The sequence below is a fragment of the Cajanus cajan genome, chromosome 9, assembly GCF_000230855.2.
Source record: "Cajanus cajan strain Asha chromosome 9, NIPB_CcT2T_4, whole genome shotgun sequence".
In the NCBI taxonomy this organism is placed as follows: Eukaryota; Viridiplantae; Streptophyta; class Magnoliopsida; order Fabales; family Fabaceae; genus Cajanus; species Cajanus cajan.
Genome location: NC_138525.1, coordinates 8,197,702 through 8,218,377, shown reverse-complemented (window position 1 = coordinate 8,218,377; position 20,676 = coordinate 8,197,702). Strand labels below are relative to the sequence as shown.

General features: G+C 30.5%; 1 long non-coding RNA gene across 2 annotated transcripts in view; it reads left to right on the top strand.

The window, feature by feature from the left end:
* Positions 1-20,676, top strand: part of LOC109791567 (uncharacterized) — a 37,667-nt gene that overhangs the window by 10,952 nt on the left and 6,039 nt on the right. Inside the window, exons 2-3 of one of the 2 annotated variants that reach the window (XR_014429720.1) lie at positions 15,329-18,636; positions 18,711-18,775. This is a non-coding gene — a long non-coding RNA (uncharacterized LOC109791567). Of the gene's footprint in view, positions 1-15,328; positions 18,637-18,710; positions 18,824-20,676 lie in introns of both variants that reach the window. The other variant, XR_002239045.3, reaches the window with a different exon arrangement.

Genomic DNA, 20,676 nt, shown 5'->3' with positions numbered 1-20,676 from the left:
TCATGCTGTGGGCTTTTTATATACATTTGTATCAACGATACATTTGAATTAATAATAACCGAAACCTATATAAAAGGAAGAGGTAACAGCAGAAATGATAACAACTTCAACAAGAGATAGCAACAGAAATGATAACAACTTCAACAGGGATAACAGCACATGGTTGTTAACACGTGAGTACTCCTACAGAACCGACATGCATGGTTAACCTTGTTGCAAACTGCAAGATATTGTTTGCTTGGCTTTTTGACCCTACTAAATTAAAAATAAAAAATAAAAAATACTCGAAATAAATTAAAAATAATAATTTATTAAAATAGGTGATTTTGGACAGGCCACGTGAAAACTCCAAAAATCTGTTAAGATTGAACACAAAAGAATCAAAATTCCATAACTTTCATTTTACTCATCCAAATGATTCGAAATCATGGTTTTTGAAAACTAGACTTTAAAGGGTTCAATTTAGACTTTGAATCACTAAAAAAAAGTTTTTAAACAAGGGAAATAATGAATATGTAATATTGTGTGAGTTTTGGAAATGCAAGATAAATTACCTGAGTTTATGAATTTACTGTATCAAGAATGATTTTCAAAATTATTTACATACTCAAAAACTAGACTTGATGATATTTTCATCCATATAAATATTATATTTTCTTCATTTGATTTACTACTTCAACAAAAAAAAAGGGAAATGAATATAGATTTTCCATATATCTGGAAAACTATGAACACCATATATACTCAAAAAAATTACTATAAATTATTTAGTACGAGTTACCTTATGATTTTTGGCTTTCTAAAAAACTAGCTAATTAGATGTATTAAACACCATTATAAATATTTAAGTATTTTGATAAGGTTATGAATCTCAAAATTTTAGTTTTATGTAAGTAGCTCACTAGAAACTTCCCCGAGAGTATATATGAGTTTGTATGAACTTTCATAATTTTTATAATTTTTTTTTAATTTTTATAGATTAATTTATGGCCATACTAATTGACAAAGCTAGCTTACTAGCTAGTCGATTGGTGCAATTTATTGTTGAATATAAAGGAATGAAATGCATAAACGAAGAAGGGAGGTAGAACATACCAATTTATTTATTCATCTTAGAATATTTATACAAAAGACATAGGTAAAGAATATATAGTTGTAATGAAAAAAAAAAAAAAAAAAACGCAATTGCTTGCTTTAACATGTAAAAAAAGGTTGCATTGTACACTACGTACCATTGAAAGAGATGTTGAATTGTTTTTTTTTTTTTTTTTTTTTTTTTTTTTTTTTTTTTTTATATAAAGGGGTGGGCAGCACGCTCCTTTTCTATAATCTATTCTCTCATTCTTTATTTTTTCTGTTATCTTATCAGACAGTTTCCATTATAAATGACATCGCAGAGTTTTCTCCTTATTTTTGTTATCTACGCAAACAAGACTTTTTACTCCACTAAATTAAAAAATATAAAAAATACTTGAAATAAAAAAAAAATAATTTACTAAAATAGGTGATTTTGGATAGCGTGACACCACATGAAAAAGAAAACGCGTATGTGGTGTCACGCTATCCAAAATCACCTATTTTAGTAAATTATTTTTTTTTTAATTTATTTCAAGTATTTTTTATATTTTTTAATTTAGTGAAGTAAAAAGTCTTCTTTGCATAGATAACAAACATAAGGAGAAAACTCCGCGATGCCATTTATAATGGAAACTGTCTGATAAGATAACAGAAAAAATAAAGAATGAGAGAATAGATTATAGAAAAGGAGCGTGCTGCCCACCCCTTTATATACAAAAAAAAAAAAAAAAAAAAAAAAAAAAAAAAAAAACAATTCAACATCTCTTTCAATGGTACGTAGTGTACAATGCAAGCTTTTTTTACATGTTAAAGCAAGCAATTGCGTTTTTTTTTTTTTTTTTTTTCATTACAACTATATATTCTTTACCTATGTCTTTTGTATAAATATTCTAAGATGAATAAATAAATTGGTATGTTCTACCTCCCTTCTTCGTTTATGCATTTCATTCCTTTATGTTCAACAATAAATTGCACCAATCGACTAGCTAGTAAGCTAGCTTTGTCAATTAGTATGGCCATAAATTAATCTATAAAAATTAAAAAAAAATTATAAAAATTATGAAAGTTCATACAAACTCATATATACTCTCGGGGAAGTTTCTAGTGAGCAACTTACATAAAACTAAAATTTTGAGATTCATAACCTTATCAAAATACTTAAATATTTTTAATGGTGTTTAATACATCTAATTAGCTAGTTTTTTAGAAAGCCAAAAATCATAAGGTAACTCGTACTAAATAATTTATAGTAATTTTTTTGAGTATATATGGTGTTCATAGTTTTCCAGATATATGGAAAATCTATATTCATTTCCCTTTTTTTTGTTGAAGTAGTAAATCAAATGAAGAAAATATAATATTTATATGGATGAAAATATCATCAAGTCTAGCTTTTGAGTATGTAAATAATTTTGAAAATCATTCTTGATACAGTAAATTCATACAACTCAGGTAATTTATCTTGCATTTCCAAAACTCAAACACAATATTACATATTCATTATTTCCCTTGTTTAAAAACATTTTTTTTGAGTGATTCCAAAGTCTAAATTGAACCCTTTAAAGTCTAGTTTTCAAAAACCATGATTTCGAATCATTTGGATGAGTAAAATGAAAGTTATGGAATTTTGATTCTCTTGTGTTCAATCTGGATTTAGGCTAACAGATTTTTGGGTAAAGGTTCTTGGTTCTGGAAAAACATGAAACAAACTTTAACAATTCTAGAAAACTTTGGTAGAGTCTTCCCTTAATTTAGAGGATTTCCAAAAAGATTTAGAACAAAATAACATCCAAAAATGTTTTAACAAAATTCAGAATAACAATAGATTCATGTAGAACCAATAAGTAATTTTAGCAAATGACAATAGAATAAAATAAAAGCATAAAGAGTTCAATCCTCACTCCTCCCTACCTTGGGTGAGTAAAGGTGATGAGTAAGGAAGAAGATGATGAAAGTTGTTTGATGTTGAGAAAGGTAATGAAGGTTGATTTATGATGGTGTGGTGTTTAGAAGAAGGGAAAATAAAAATGAGAGAGAGGGGCCTATGGGAGTCTCGTAGAGAGAGTGAGATGAGGAGAATGTGAGGTTTGATGGGTATTTATAGGAGAAAAATGGGCTTAGGTGACAAGGATGATGTAAGATTGCTTATGTCATAATTGGTTTTTGATTAAAATCAATCGGCACATGAAAAAAAAATATAGAGAAAGATGAGTGAGAAGAAAACAAAAGGTAAAAAAAGTAAATTTTCTCTCTTCTTTCTGATATTTCTGTAGAGAGGCTTGTAGCAACCTCGGTCGCGACGGGACGGCGAAAAATAAATTGGAAAAGAGGAGTCGCCACCTATGTTTTTTATGGAAAAACATTGGAAAAACCATAAAATAGAAAATAGTCTACGAAAACCAGATTTTTAATTTCGGGAGTCGATTACGTGTGAGGAAGGTATCAGCACCTCACAACGTTCGTCCTAAGACGATTACCTTTAATTAATTAAACTAATTATTTATAATTTATAAAATATTTATCTCACAAAAATTATCAAATATATTTTATTTAACTAATTTAAATTATGCATTGAAAAAAAGGTTAAAATTATTATTGTTATATAAAAAGGAGGATAATATTTTTTTTTATTTTTTGGCTTGACAAGATTTAGTTCTTGCTCCTACGTATCTTCATGTGTAATGAAGAATCAGAGTCACGTAGTTCTTTGTAGAAAATATTTGTATGTTGATATTTTTTAATTAGATTTACTTTTGTTAAATATAGGATTCTTGAACTGTCTAAGCTCATTCACCCTAAAAATATAAAATTGACCAAGGTGTACACCAAAGTCAATTCAATAAAATTATAATTATAATTATTGCTAGAGATGTTATGATGTTAAAAAATTTCTTGGTTGAACATTTTTGTTTTTGGAGAAAAAATTTAAAGATAAGCTGTCACAACTTGTACTTTAAATTCTAAGGTTAAAAAGATGTCACATCTAATTAACCATTCCTCCAATAAAATTTTTGATACAAATACTTTGAATATTTTATATTGAATGTTGTGGTAATATTTTTTTGATATAAATTATATTTTAAAAATTTAAATAAGAAGAGCTTTAAGGTGACAAATTGTCACAACTTGCACCTTTAAGCTTTAGAATCAAGAGAATGTCACATTCAAATAATTTCTTTTAAAATATGTTTATTATACATTGATTAAATTACAAATGTTAGCTTTCATTTTCACCAAGTGTTTTATTCTAAAAGATTTAGAACTTTCAAACTGTAACGGCTTGTGTTCTAAGAATTTAAGATCAAAAAGATATTATGTCAAATTAATCATATTTGAAATTTCGAATATTAACCATTCTATTATTAATCACTAAAGATATTTAAATTTTAATAGTTCATCCTATAATAATATATAATTAATACTGTTATAATAATAGGAAGAATAAAATATAAACAATGCGCTTATTTTAACAAACTTCATTTATATAGATTTCATATATGCAAGCTCAAACGGTGATTTCACGCAAGTTCATCCTCAGGGGGTTAAACCTTTACGTAATGCAATAGAGCTAAGATATAAGGGGTCACATAAAATAGCAAACTGCGTGTTTAAAGCTATTGATGTTAAAAAGAAAAAAACGAAAATTCATGACACATATACATGGTGAATGTAGTGTAGGAAATAAATAGTGAAAGCACACTAAAGTATGTCAAATCATGCTATAAGAAAAGTTGATAATGGTAGGAAAAAACAAAAGCCAATAACACATCTTTATACAATGTGAACGTAGTACCAGGGGTTGCAAAACCATTGAAATGTATCACATCATACTCACAAAGTTTTTAAAATAGCTGCTTGCTTACAGATTTGATGTGAATCCTGCCTGTAAGAAGGTGCACTGTGCAAGAGATGATTTTCTCAAAGGTGTTTCCCAGGCTGCACCTCATTGACGGTCTCCCTCTTGTTTAGACATTTCCTTCTCCTTTTATGGCTCTTCCCCTTTTTTTTCTTTGATCCCCCAAAATTCCCCCTTTTTATTCTTATCCCCTCCCCTTCTTCCAAGAATCGTATATAAGTCAAAGCATGCTGTCAAAAAAATGCCAGCTTGCTAATTTGCAGTTCCAAGAATTGTTTTATGCATGGCACCAAAACCCAACTTTTATACTAATATAGAAACTTTACAGGATAAGGAAAAAAGTTTCGTTGGCCACAAAATATATTTGTTGATGCGGAGGAAGATTTGGCTTCTCTATTTGTCTTTTTTTGATTTTTCATTATGTTTAATTATTTTTTTTAACACAAAATTGACATTTTCCGGACGAAATTGGGTTACTACAGTTGTCCCTCTTTACTTAATTTTACTAGATAATATAAACAACTCTTGTTGCATATTATCGTAGTAAAATATAAGTAAAGAAAATACCAATTTCGTCTAAAGTTTAGAGATATATGAGCACAGGGGCTCGAAACATTAAAAAACATGAGCGTGGGGCTCGAAACATTAAAAAACATGAGCGTGAGGCTCGAAACATTAAAAAACATGAGCGCGGGGCTCGAAGCATAAGAGAGTGAACACGGGGGTTCGAAAGATTGATACAGTGAGCATAGAGGTTTGAAGCATAAAAGAGTGAACACGAGAGCTCGAAAGATTGATAGAGTGAGTATAGAGACTTGAAAATTAAAAGAGTGAGCACGGGGCTCGAAAGATGGATAGAGGCTTGAAAATTAAAAGAGTGAGCACGGGGGCTCGAAAGATTGATAGAGGCTTGAAAATTAAAAGAGTGAGCACGAGGGCTCAAAAGATTGATAGAGGCTTGAAAATTAAAAACATGGGCACGGGGACCCGAAAGATTGATAGAGGCTTGAAAATTAAAAACGTGGGCGCGGGGACCCGAAAGATTGATAGAGGCTTGAAAATTAAAAACATGGGCGCGGGGACCCGAAAGATTGATAGAGGCTTGAAAATTAAAAACGTGGGCGCGAGGACCCGAAAGATTGATAGAGGCTTGAAAATTAAAAACATGGGCGCGGGGACCCGAAAGATTGATAGAGGCTTGAAAATTAAAAACGTGGGCGCGGGGACCCGAAAGATTGATAGAGGCTTGAAAATTAAAAACATAGAGGCTTGAAAATTAAAAACATAGGCGCGGGGACCCGAAAGATTGATAGAGGCTTGAAAATTAAAAACGTGGGCGCGAGGACCCGAAAGATTGATAGAGGCTTGAAAATTAAAAACATGGGCGCGGGGACCCGAAAGATTGATAGAGGCTTGAAAATTAAAAACGTGGGCGCGGGGACCCGAAAGATTGACAGAGGTTTGAAAATTAAAAGCATGGGCGCGGGGACCCGAAAGATTGATAGAGGCTTGAAAATTAAAAACGTGGGCGCGAGGACCCGAAAGATTGATAGAGTGAGCATAGAGGCTTGAAAATTAAAAGAATGAGCACGAGACTCAAAAGATTGATAAAGTGAGCATAGAGGTTTGAAAATTAAAAGAGTGAGCACGGGGGCTCGAAAGATTGATATGTGAGCATAGAGACTTGAAAATTAAAAGAGTAAACATAGAGGCTTGAAAATTAAAAGAGTGGACATAGAAGCTTGAAAATTAAAAGAGTGAACATAGAGGCTTAAAAATTAAAAGAGTGAACGTAGAGGCTTGAAAAGTAAAAGAGTGAGCATAGAGGCTTGAAAATTAATAGAGGCATGAAACATTAAAAGAGTGAGCACGGGGGCTCGAAAGATTGATAACATGGGCGTAGGGACCCAAAATATTAAAAAAATGGGCGCGGGGACCCGAAACATAAAAGTGTGAATTTTGATGGAAACAATGTTAATACCAAGTAGATAGTAAACTTCATTGAATGTGTTATGCAAGTACATTACTTGATTACATGTGCATGATAAGTACCAAACTTTGGTACAACTATTGTGGATGCTAAGCATGTATTGTACTTGAATGCATGAGTTAGGGATGATCCAAACTTTTGGTGATGCAAATGACAAGTATGCATTGGGCTTGAATGAATGTGTTAAACAAAGTATTAGACATTAATGTGAACAATGTGGGTGTTGGACAAGTATTGGATTTGAATGGATGTATCAAACTATGATGTAATGAATGTCAAACATGTGCCAAACTCAAACGTAGATGATATAGATGTCGGACAAGTGCGAGACTTTATATGCAAGTGATGAATTTGAATGCATGTATTAGGAAAATACCAAACTTTGATGCAAACAAAGTGGATGCCAAGTGATGATTGGACATGAACGAACACTTCAAACATATTAATACAAATGATGTAATGCTTGATTCGGTATTAGGATGTTTATGAGGTGTCATAGACAAATTTCATTTTGTTTTTTTTTTCTTTTCAAAGAAAACCATAAAATGATTATTTTCTTTAGAGAAAGCAAATTCATGCAAAGCCCTTTTTGTGTCTCAATTATTCACCCTTTTTTATCCTCTTTTCAAATCCATGAAATCCTGTTCTTTCCTTTTTTGTCAATCGTCGAAAAATGATCTCACAATTTATCTTTTCAAACTTATCCCACCTAGAATCAAGTGAGACTCATTTGGCCTAACTTATCAATTAAGTGATTATCACCATCTTGTTATTTCCTTTGAAACATCATTTAATCAACATGCATAACAATGACACATGATTTTTTTTGGAAGACTATTCAAAAAGGATATTTGAACGTGACTTTATTTTGATATAGAGAAAATAGAGCAAACTACCCCAAGATATGACAAAAATTGAGAACCTGGTGGGAATAAGAGATTGAGCAATTGCCCCAGTTTGATGTCAAATTAATGGAGTGAAAGGTGGAAGAATGTAGACTAACTTGGACTTGAACAAGTGAGGCAAATGATTTACATCACTTTAGACTCGAGTGGATAGAATCAAACAGTGACACATATGGGAAGGATAAACTGTATTTAGAATGGCGGAATATGGATGATACAGGCATTGACTTGATTAAACTTGAGACACATGATTTATATGGTTGAAATGAAAATGTGATGATAGTTGAGAACTTGTCCCGGTATAAAAGGAGTACTTTGAGTTGCCCTAGTTTATGAAGAAATAGGGAACAAAGTTGGATTAGACAATTATTCCAATTGAAAGTTAAGGTGATGAAATGACAATGAGATCATTTGCCCCAGTGTGAAGTGGTTGTCCCAATTTAGTCTTGAAAAGCAGGGGTAGAATAAGAGACAATGATGAATGTGATTGCTTTGTTTTTTGACTCAGGGAAACGACATTGATATATGAATTGATGGAGGAATCAGACATGAAACAAATGTCTCATTTAATTGGGTAGGGGGAATCAAAGGAAGGCATGAATTGTGATTTGTTCCCAATCTAATCTTTTGAATGATTCTCATAATTATTGAGCATAGTAATCAATGAACATTGATGAATAGAAGATTTTGCACTACATGTTTGTTTCTCTCCATGATGTAATGGATGTGCAAGTCTTATGAGCATTTGTATTTTTTGTTTTTTTTTTTTAGCAATCGTGTTAACGATGATAGATGAGTTCAATTGTTTTGTCTTAAGACTAAACTTAAAAAAAGAAGCAACCAATTTTTGATCTGTATGGACTTTATCAGATTGTAACACTGGTCGGTGAGATGGATATGAAAGAAAAGATACAAAGGCCCAAATGTGTGTTTGGAGGTTATTCGAAACAAGGATCTTTGCTATAGTGTTGGCTTCAATGCTTTTTCGGTTTCTTTTCTTCGCCCCTCTTTTTTTTTTTTTTCACCACAGCTTTTGCCTAGGTTTTTCTTTTGGAGTTTGCAGCCTACCAGGTTGCTCTAACTTTTGCCTAGGCCGCCTTTTTGAGGTTTTCAGCCTAGCGAGCTCTTGTTTCTTTTATTTATTTTCATTTTTTTTAGACCTTAACTTTTGCCTAGACTGCTCTTTTCGAGTTTTTAACCTAGCAGGTCGCTCTAAATTTTGCCTAAGTTGCCTTTTCAGGTTTTCAGCATAGCGAGCTTTTTACTTTTGTTATTATTTTGCATAGAATTTCTTGACTGCATCAAGGTTTATTGGGTTCAATAGATCTTCCCGTCCACTTCCCTTTATGATCTTTTTGAGGTGGTAAGATCTTCTTCAATACCAAATCTCTTTCTTGAAACTCTTGTGGGTGGACCTTTCTGGCAAAAGCTCCCTTGATCCTTTTTTTGATATAATTGACCATGACACAAGGCATTCAATCCCTTCTCTTCAATTAGGTTCAACTGAGCATAGCGAGCCTGAACCCATTATGCTTCCCCCAAGTTTGGTTTCGGCCAATACTCTTAGAGAAGGTATCTCAAACTCAATGGGAATGACTGCTTCCACACCATAAACCAGAGAACACAGAGTTGCCCCAGTAGAAGTGCAAACAAAAATGTGATATCCATGTAAAGCAATAAAGATCATTTCATGCTAATCCCTGTAGGCGACTACCATCTTCTGAATAATCTTCTTTATATTCTTATTTGCCGCTTCTACTGCCCCATTCATCTTAGGACAATATGGTGAGGGATTGTGATGTTGAATTTTGAACTCTTCACACAACTCTTTCATCATCTTGTTACTCAGATTGATCTTATTATCAATAACAAAATGAATTGATAGACCAGAATAACAAATTAAATCTCTTTTGATGAACTTGACCACCACATTGCTTGTCACACTAGCATAAGAAGCTACCTCAAGGATAAAACAATGGCCTTTTTGATGCCTTTGGTTCATTTCTCTTCTTTTTTCATCTTCATTATTTTGATGGTATCATAAACAAGCTGAATTAAATTGTGTTGCCCCTATTTTGAGGGTGAGTCTTGTTTGAGGTGATTGAAGAAAATTTTCACTTTTAGGCTCAAATTTGGGTGACAAGTGATGGTCATACATCATTTCAAATCTTGACTACTTATTTTTTAAAGGTTAATCCTAAGACAAAACTTAATGAACTCCATGTTAGTCTTTTTCTTTTTTCTTTTTTTCTTTTTTTGTTTGTCCTAACTTTTGCTTAGACTGCCCTTTTGAGTTTTCAGTCTAACGGACTTTACATTTTTCACTCTTTTTTTTGCTCATAAGACTTGTCTCCATTAAATGTGGTAGTTGGTGGGCCAGATACTCATAAAAATGATAAATTTGTCCCGATAAGAAATCTTCAAATTTTGCCAAACTTGCTAATTGAGAATCATCTAATAGACTTGACTTTTTATGAGGACAAATTCTTTATTTTTGAAAGAATAATGAGGAAACTATGAGATGTAATGGGACAAAGACAATTTATGACAATGAAGATAACAACACAACTTGTTATGCAAGTTAATGAGATAAATACTTCAAAAGGTTAACAATGGTTTTAAAATCATGTCAATTGACAAGTTAAATTGTCAAAGAACTCATCTTCTCGGTTGAGAATTAAATGTAAGTGAGACCAATAATTTCATGTTATTCTCCATTTTTCTTTGTTTCTTGTTTTTTTTTTTCTTTTGAGACATTGCATAAATTTGTTGCTTGGCATCTTCTTTAAAATAAAATAATCAAATTAGAAGAGTATATTTTTTTGTAAATAATTAGACCTTTATTTTACTATGAAATGCATGTATAAAAGAATAATATTGGAGTGAAGAAATTGAAATGAAAAAAATATTTTTTTTTTCTTTTTGTTTTTTTGTTTTTTTTGGTTTTTAGAGAAACAAATGCATTTGATTCGCGATGATGAAGTGAGAATTAATGCAATTATGGAGAATGATAAGAAAAGACGATGGATATGTTGATGAATATACCTAACATGATTACTTAATCTAAATAACGCTTATGCGTGAATGTCATGAGAGATTATGAAAATATTGAATGTTATGGGATGCATTTTAGACTAAATGCTCAAATGGAATAATGATCTTACTTTGAATTATGCAAGAGAGAAATTTATTTATTTTCTTTAAGAAACAAGTGTCAATGATGATGACAATTGCAATTTTTTAAAGTTATATGAATGATTTTATAGGATATTATTTTTTATGCAAAGATGTAAAATGCATATTATGAATGAATTATGAAATGTAGATGAATGCATGCATGAATAGTTTTTTTATGAGTGTTATATTGAAAGGCTTGAGATATGATAAAAGTTAAAAAAATGTATGATGTGTATTATGAAATGGAATAAATTTTTTTTTTTTTGCGTCATTTGAACGTAAAGGTTGAATATTGCTCCTGTGATACTTAATAAGGGCATCCTTAAGTTGAAAACTCTATGGACTACTAACACGTGTTCCTCTCAAAAGGGTGGGACTATAGTTCTAAAATAGGTTCCTAGAGCCAATAACCCTTCTTAGGATATTAGTCACAATAATAGGTAAACTATTAGAGGTGATAATACCCTTGAAAGGATCAAACTCTAAGTGAGGCCTTCATAATAACCAAACAAGATGTTCATCAAGAAGGTTACTACTACTCAACCTCTTACTACCCTAAGTTGCACTCAAGTCCGGGCATAGGACCCCACTCATAAACGTGTGTGAAATTGTGTAAGTGAAGTGTGTGAAGGGAGCAATCCTACACTATCCAATCTACAAAACACAACACATATGATATAGAAAATAAAATTCTTCTATCCTAAAGTTCAAATTCCACAACACATATTTATATAATTCATGCATATAAGACAAACAACAAATAAGGAACATAAACAAAAAATAAAATAAAATAAAAAGTGAGATAAACATTTAAAAAAATTATTAATTAGTTTAACTAATTATTATAGGCTTGACTCTCAAAAATAGTCCCCAGCGGAGTCGCCATCTGTAGCAACCTCGGTCGCGACGGGACGGCGAAAAATAAATTGGAAAAGAGGAGTCGCCACCTATGTTTTTTATGGAAAAACATTGGAAAAACCATAAAATAGAAAATAGTCTACGAAAACCAGATTTTTAAGTTCGGGAGTCGATTACGTGTGAGGAAGGTATCAGCACCTCACAACGTTCGTCCTAAGACGATTACCTTTAATTAATTAAACTAATTATTTATAATTTATAAAATATTTATCTCACAAAAATTATCAAATATATTTTATTTAACTAATTTAAATTATGCATTGAAAAAAAGGTTAAAATTATTATTGTTATATAAAAAGGAGGATAATATTTTTTTTATTTTTTGGCTCGACAAGATTTAGTTCTTGCTCCTACGTATCTTCATGTGTAATGAAGAATCAGAGTCACGTAGTTCTTTGTAGAAAATATTTGTATGTTGATATTTTTTAATTAGATTTACTTTTGTTAAATATAGGATTCTTGAACTGTCTAAGCTCATTCACCCTAAAAATATAAAATTGACCAAGGTGTACACCAAAGTCAATTCAATAAAATTATAATTATAATTATTGCTAGAGATGTTATGATGTTAAAAAATTTCTTGGTTGAACATTTTTGTTTTTGGAGAAAAAATTTAAAGATAAGTTGTCACAACTTGTACTTTAAATTCTAAGGTTAAAAAGATGTCACATCTAATTAACCATTCCTCCAATAAAATTTTTGATACAAATACTTTGAATATTTTATATTGAATGTTGTGGTAATATTTTTTTGATATAAATTATATTTTAAAAATTTAAATAAGAAGAGCTTTAAGGTGACAAATTGTCACAACTTGCACCTTTAAGCTTTAGAATCAAGAGAATGTCACATTCAAATAATTTCTTTTAAAATATGTTTATTATACATTGATTAAATTACAAATGTTAGCTTTCATTTTCACCAAGTGTTTTATTCTAAAAGATTTAGAACTTTCAAACTGTAAGGGCTTGTGTTCTAAGAATTTAAGATCAAAAAGATATTATGTCAAATTAATCATATTTGAAATTTCGAATATTAACCATTCTATTATTAATCACTAAAGATATTTAAATTTTAATAGTTCATCCTATAATAATATATAATTAATACTGTTATAATAATAGGAAGAATAAAATATAAACAATGCGCTTATTTTAACAAACTTCATTTATATAGATTTCATATATGCAAGTTCAAACGGTGATTTCACGCAAGTTCATCCTCAGGGGGTTAAACCTTTACGTAATGCAATAGAGCTAAGATATAAGGGGTCACATAAAATAGCAAACTGCGTGTTTAAAGCTATTGATGTTAAAAAGAAAAAAACGAAAATTCATGACACATATACATGGTGAATGTAGTGTAGGAAATAAATAGTGAAAGCACACTAAAGTATGTCAAATCATGCTGTAAGAAAAGTTGATAATGGTAGGAAAAAACAAAAGCCAATAACACATCTTTATACAATGTGAACGTAGTACCAGGGGTTGCAAAACCATTGAAATGTATCACATCATACTCACAAAGTTTTTAAAATAGCTGCTTGCTTACAGATTTGATGTGAATCCTGCCTGTAAGAAGGTGCACTGTGCAAGAGATGATTTTCTCAAAGGTGTTTCCCAGGCTGCACCTCATTGACGGTCTCCCTCTTGTTTAGACATTTCCTTCTCCTTTTATGGCTCTTCCCCTTTTTTTTCTTTGATCCCCCAAAATTCCCCCTTTTTATTCTTATCCCCTCCCCTTCTTCCAAGAATCGTATATAAGTCAAAGCATGCTGTCAAAAAATGCTAGCTTGCTAATTTGCAGTTCCAAGAATTGTTTTATGCATGGCACCAAAACCCAACTTTTATACTAATATAGAAACTTTACAGGATAAGGAAAAAAGTTTCGTTGGCCACAAAATATATTTGTTGATGCGGAGGAAGATTTGGCTTCTCTATTTGTCTTTTTTTTATTTTTCATTATGTTTATTTATTATTTTTTTTAACACAAAATTGACATTTTCCGGACGAAATTGGGTTACTACAAGGCTTTTTCTTGCGACAATACTAATGATTTTTGTACATAGTTTATATTAATGGGCTTCAATTTTTGTTAAGAATTTTTGAGATGGTAATTTAGATATAAAAATCAAGTTTTGTGGTTTAAAATTAATTTTTATAATACAATTTGAATTTCTACTAATTATTTTAGTATTTTGTAGTTAAAAATTCATATTATTTTAATTTTAATTCAATAAATAGCCAATTTTTCATGAAAAATATATTTTTGCATATTTCATTTAAAAATGACCCGACATTGCTACTTTTGTAAGATTTTAAGGCTAAATTAATACTCATTAGTCTCAATAAATAATTAGGAACATTTTAATTATTTTTTTTGAAGTTTCTAAAAATTCAGAAAAAATTACAAAAATTGCATTTTAATATATATGACATGATTATAAGCTCAACATGACATTTTATTGTCTCTTAAATCTTTTTCTCATGTCAGTCTTTATTATAGAGAGAAGTAGGAGTAAAATCATCATTTTTATAATTTATATATCAAGCTTCGACTCAGAATTGTTATTAAAAATCATAGATAAGTAGAACTTAGAATAGATCACAATGACTTGGATTGGAATTTTTGGATTTCTTTTAGATTTTTTGGTATAAAATTTGAAAATAAAAGAAAAACAGATATTCTAAAAATTGTGGTGTTTTAAATACTACAAAACTACTTTGAATAAATTGTATTAATCAGAATAAAATTAATATTGTTGCAGATCTCATATGGTTGGGGAGTATCATTTTGGGCTTATAAATAATTTGGAACTTTGCTTGAAGTTTCAGAATTTAAGATATTGAAGCTTAATTAGGAAAACGTTAATTAAGTTGGTTTAATGGGATTTTTTTATTCTTTGGCGCCTGATCAACTCTTCTTTGGTAATTACTGATATATGCAGCAAATAGTAAATATTTTAATTAGATGGTTTCTTCTGTTCATGTAATTGATCAATTACGTAAGACAGCATCATCATATAGCTTTGTTTATTTAGGTGTAAGTTATTGATTTCCGACTTAATTTGTTTATTCAATGTAACATTGTTTAGTTCCTTTAACACCTCAAAATCTCAAAAAATGTATTATTTTTGGAACAGGAGCTTCATAGTAGCTAAGGTCCTGAAGTATGGGAGTAGACTCCCTGTTCTTGTGATTTTGAAGAATTCAAAATTCAGTTAGAATTATTTTCAGTGTCCATGAAGCGTCTCAAATAGGTCTCTCACATGAACATGGTTTTTCAACTTTGAAGTCTCCATATGCTACATGTGTCATGTGTGCAAATCATTTGCATGTGAATGAATATTAGCTTTTGTCATGTTTAAGTGATAACATTAACTCCCATTTGTTGTGTTTTGTGAAGGCCACTTGACTAAGAAGAGTGATGATACAACTTAATAATTTGGGTTGTTCTTCTTCAAATCATATACGTCAAACGTGCACTTGACTATCACAGGCCAAGTGGGGAGCTATTAAGGATGTTTTATATATAGCAAACTCCACTGGTTTGCGACGGAGAGATTGGATGTCGAAGTTTTGTATAGCAAGCTTCAAGATTATCTTCTCTGTGTGAGAATATGAACCAGTATCTATTATCAGAATTTACTATAGAATGTTTACTATGTTATTATGAGAGTTAATGGGTTGTTACAAACTTATGGGTGATTTTATTTAAGATAAAATTTAGGTACACTTTTTTAGGTATAGTTAATATTGTTTTTTAGGTAAAATGTTAACTTGATAATATATGTAAATGGATATTAATGAGATTTATATTAAATGTGTACTTACATAATATTAAAGTAAAACTTCAACTAATACCAATTACACTTAAAATATTATATCTAAATTTTGTGATTATTTTCGTTATATTTTTCTTCAATTTAAAAATTAGAAGTCTGATTGGAAATGTATTAGATTGTGTTTGACTGAGTTTATTTGTAACTAAATTTTTATTTATAAGTAAAAGCTAGACCATAGACATGTATAAAAGTCCTTAAAAAATAAGTGAAGGAATAATAAAAATAATGAGCTTTTGAAAAAAAACTAACTCAAGTAGGTTTAAGTGAAGTTTTTTTTTTTTGTTAGCACCCCATTTCGAATATCCCGATTGCTGCTATTTATAAACATTTTATTTTCTTTTATTTTGTTGTTGTTAATTAGTACCTCATTTAAAAATCTTACCTGTTGATATTTGTATTCATTTTATTTTCTTTTGTTGTAGATTACTCTTGCTCTTTTTTTTATTTTTTTATTTTATTTATTTATTTAAACTCCCATTCTCGTTAGTTATTTGACTATTTCCCTCTCGTATTTTTTATTTTAATTTATTTTCATTTTTTTATTTTTAATTAATTTTTTTTGAAAAAGATAATATATATTAATATAACCACTTGATTGTTAATGTTTACAATAATCTGTTAATATACCCACCAGAATGTTTATTATTTTATCGAGTTATTGACATATATAATGATTTTTCAATATAATTTAATATCATTGAATTAATTTTGCCTAAATGATTTAAAAAAAAATTATTGTATATTCTGATTTAAATATTTTATCATTTATAATTGAAATTTAAATATTCTCAATTGATATTATATATACTAGCAAAATAAAGATACTTTTTCCTTCGCGGGTGTTTTGTGTGTGTAAGAGTTACAAAACTTTCGTGAAATTGCATTTGTTTTTTTAATGTCATTCTTTTTTAGTAATGTGGGATTGCAGTTTATTTTTTGGTAATGTCATTCTACGACATCAGTCTACCATATTATTAAGTGTGATGTAAGCCTTTTATGAGTTAAAGCAATTGTGTTTTAAGAGCAAAACATAAGCGCTTTCGTGGGGAGATATCGCCGTCGTAATGTGTTGCATTTCAACAGAAGATTGAGATTGGTTGTGCCAGACAAGTACATGCAATGGAATCATAAAGTATTTTGAATGAAAAATTTATTATCAAATATCAATGATGGTGATCTCTTCCATGGGGCACAAGATCACGGTGGAAATGAAGAGATTTTCGAATGTTACAAAAATTTCGTGATTGAAAAGGATACATGTGTAAATAGTAATTTTATTTTTACAATAATTAAAATTATAAATACTGGTAGAAAAGGTTGTATGTAAATCACCTATTGCATTGGACCACCTTGGCCTTCACCAAAATTATATATTTTCATGAAATAAAGAGAAACAAAAATTTTATATTACATGAGCTAAAGAAACAAACAAGCTAGAGTGATACGGATGGGGGAAATAAAGTTAATTAGCAATTCAGTTACCTCTTTCGTACTTGGAAAGTAAGTTCTCAATCTAAATTTCTAATGTGGGTAAAGCTCAATTGCTAATTTTGAATCAGATTCGCAAATAAGTTTTCCTCTCCATCGATTTGTATTAAAATTAAAATTGAAATTGTATGATGAACTCAACCATAAATATTTATATATACATTATGAGTAAACAATGTAAATAATAGCAAAACTGCTAATGAGGCTGATAAATAGGAAACTAAAATGAATGTAATTATCTTGGATTAATTTATTTATTTTGGATCTTAACGTGTTAACAATATTATTAAGGAATTGCACCTAAGAAAAGGAATTGTACTGCCAGAACAAACGTGATATTGTGAGGTTACTCAATTGCTGAAGAGTTTATGAAAACAAACAAAATGTGTATAGTTTAATCAGAATAAAATTAATTAATGTTGCAGATCGCACATTGTTGGTGAGTGTAATTTAGGGCTTATTTACAATTTGAACTTTTCTTGGAGTCTCAAAATTTAAGATACTGAAGCTTAATTAGGAAAACGTCAAATTAGTTTAATGGAATTCTTTTTTCTTTGGGTGATCAGCTCTGATCCTTTGAAATTTAGTGTCAAATTGGGTGATCAAATAGTTAATATTTTAGTTAGGTGATTTCTACTGTTGATGTGATTGATTTGCCTTGTCTTATATATAGAACAACCTTGTTTTATAAATAAAACGAATTAATCAATTACATAAGGAAGCTGCATCATCCAACTTTGTTTAATTAGGAGTAAGTTGTTAATCGGCGACACAAAACAGAAAGGACCCCACTTTTCCTTCACCATCACCCTGCAACGCATACACGCACTAACACTTAGTAACAAACAAACAAATACATTTTATTCTTTCAGTGCACCGTCCTCACTCACATAGGAATATATTGGATTCTTCTCTCGGCCTCGATTATTTCTCTTCATCATCCATCCTTATATACTAATAAGCCAATTAATAATCGCTTTAGAGAATCAGATTTTAATTATTTACCAATGTTATAATCAGATTTTGCACTATAAAAAGGTACAAGAAGTCAAGTATGAGACTAAAGACAAACAATTTTCTGTGCACTTCATCCTTCTTTTTTTTTTTTTTTAACTTTCAGGGTAATGGTTCTTGTCACAGGACAGATTTATTCTCCTTTCTTTTCTTGCCTATATTTTCTGTTATTGATTTCCCCATTTGTTTATTCGGTGTGACATTGTTTACTAACTTAATTACGCCTCAAAACCTCAATTCCAACCACTTTCTTGAGACATCCGCATTGATACTGCTAAAAAGGTCTTACATCATCACAGCGATGAAGCAAAAAGTGATATATATCGAGACTTCAAAGCTTCTATTATCTTACTTGACTCAGTATAAGGTAAATTAAACCTCTTTGATCTTATATTTAACTAGACATACAAGCTTTCAAACATTCTATTTTGTTGGTGACAGAATTACATTGCAAAACTTTCTGATTTTGGCTTGGCAAAAGGATGGCCCGACAGGTCATTACAAAGGTAATGGTCACATATTGCTATGCTGCTCCGGAATATATATGACCACAGGTACCTATGTATGCTGAGTACTCAGCTTATGAGCACTTTAATTGCTCGTACCAAACATCTTTAGTTCTTTTACATATAATATAATCATGTCTTCTAAATTATCGTGCACCAACCATATCATAACAAAGCACAATAAAATATAATTTATCTAATCGTAAGTTTAAAACTTGAAGTAAAAAATAAATTATAAGATGCATCTGATAAAAAATATATACATCTGATAAAAATTTAATTTGCAGATTTTTTTTAAAAAATCTATTCAAATAGACAAGATTCATCTCAGCAAATAATACACGCGCATGCGGCACAACCAACACGTCCTCATTGGATTCTTCTCTCAATGGGAAGCGAGACGTGATAATGTGCAATTAACCAATAATCACTGAAGAGTAAATATCAACAAGCAAAAGAGCGTATGCATATGGAAGAAGTTGAAATTCAACCATAATATTCCTTTGACTAAAGAGGAAGTTATTTCGTTCTAGTTCTATTAACAAATTTATTCTCTTTTGTCACACTTTTGGATGATGATAGCATAGCTAGGGGAAGGGGCAAAGTAACATTATATTATGATTAAATTGTCCCTTATTCTGATTCAATTTGAACTTCTTTTATACACTCTTTTGCTTGTTTATATTAACTCTTTATATATAACACACTCATATGGGGGACTTTCTTACACACGACACAAAACACCTACTCTTTAGTCTTGATATACACCATCATTTTCTTTTTTTCTCAGTCTCACTAATCTACCATTCACGCACAAAGATCCTTTTCATTGGCGCTCTTTCCCTTTCCTTCACACTGCATTGACAAAACAAAACATCTTCTCTACCTCACACTATAAGAGAAGCCAACTTCATTGTATGTATTGAAAAAGATAACAAATAACAACAATTAAGCGTAAATAATAATAAGTTCAAGAAGCAACGAGATAATTTCAGCAAGATGTCTCGATGTGAGGTAAAAACCCACGGGACCTAGTCTAGTAAAAACACCACTATAATCAATGAGTAGGCCATAAGTCTTCTTAGAGCCGCTAGGGATCACTAAAAATAGCTCATCACCAATATTGTGAATAACAATACAAGAAAACTCTTAAATGGGTATTTAACCAAACAATAAAGAGAACCAAAATGCACAAAAATTGGTACCAAATACTTGTTCTCTAAGTTGGTTGCTCCACTCCTTCTCACGAAATTTTTCTTCTCTCTATTTCACAAAGAGGTACAATGTATGCAGAGACACACATTACTCTGATTTCTCCTTCTTCTGAAAGGTTCATCTCACATATCAAGAGTCACTACACCTGATGCTAATACAATTAGCATATTTGACTTTTTTTTTAATTATTTTTAAAGACAACGTGAGCGCAAATAAATTAGTGACCTACTTAACAAATCTTCCCCTTACTAATTAATTGGTGCCATAGTCAACCAAATCTGTCTACTCTTTGAAAATAGCAAAATTTCCTATAGGTAAGTTCTTTGTCATCATCACATATGAGCCATTTTCTTCAGTCTAAATTTTCTCTAATGATAATTGTTTCATCTCCAATGCATCATGTATTCAATGATATCGAACCTCAATATGTTTCAACCTTGAATGAAAAGTCGAGTTCTTGCTGAGATGGATTGCACTTTGATTATTACAATACAAAACATGTTTTTCTTGTGAAAGTCCCAACTCTTGTAGAAATTTTTGCATCCACAAGAGCTTCTTGAAAGCTTTTTTTTTTATAGCTATATATTCTGTCTCTATAGAAGATAGAGCAACACATTTCTGTAATCTGGGTTGCCATGATATTGCTCCCCCTACAAAAGTCATCATATAACTAGAAGCAAGATTCC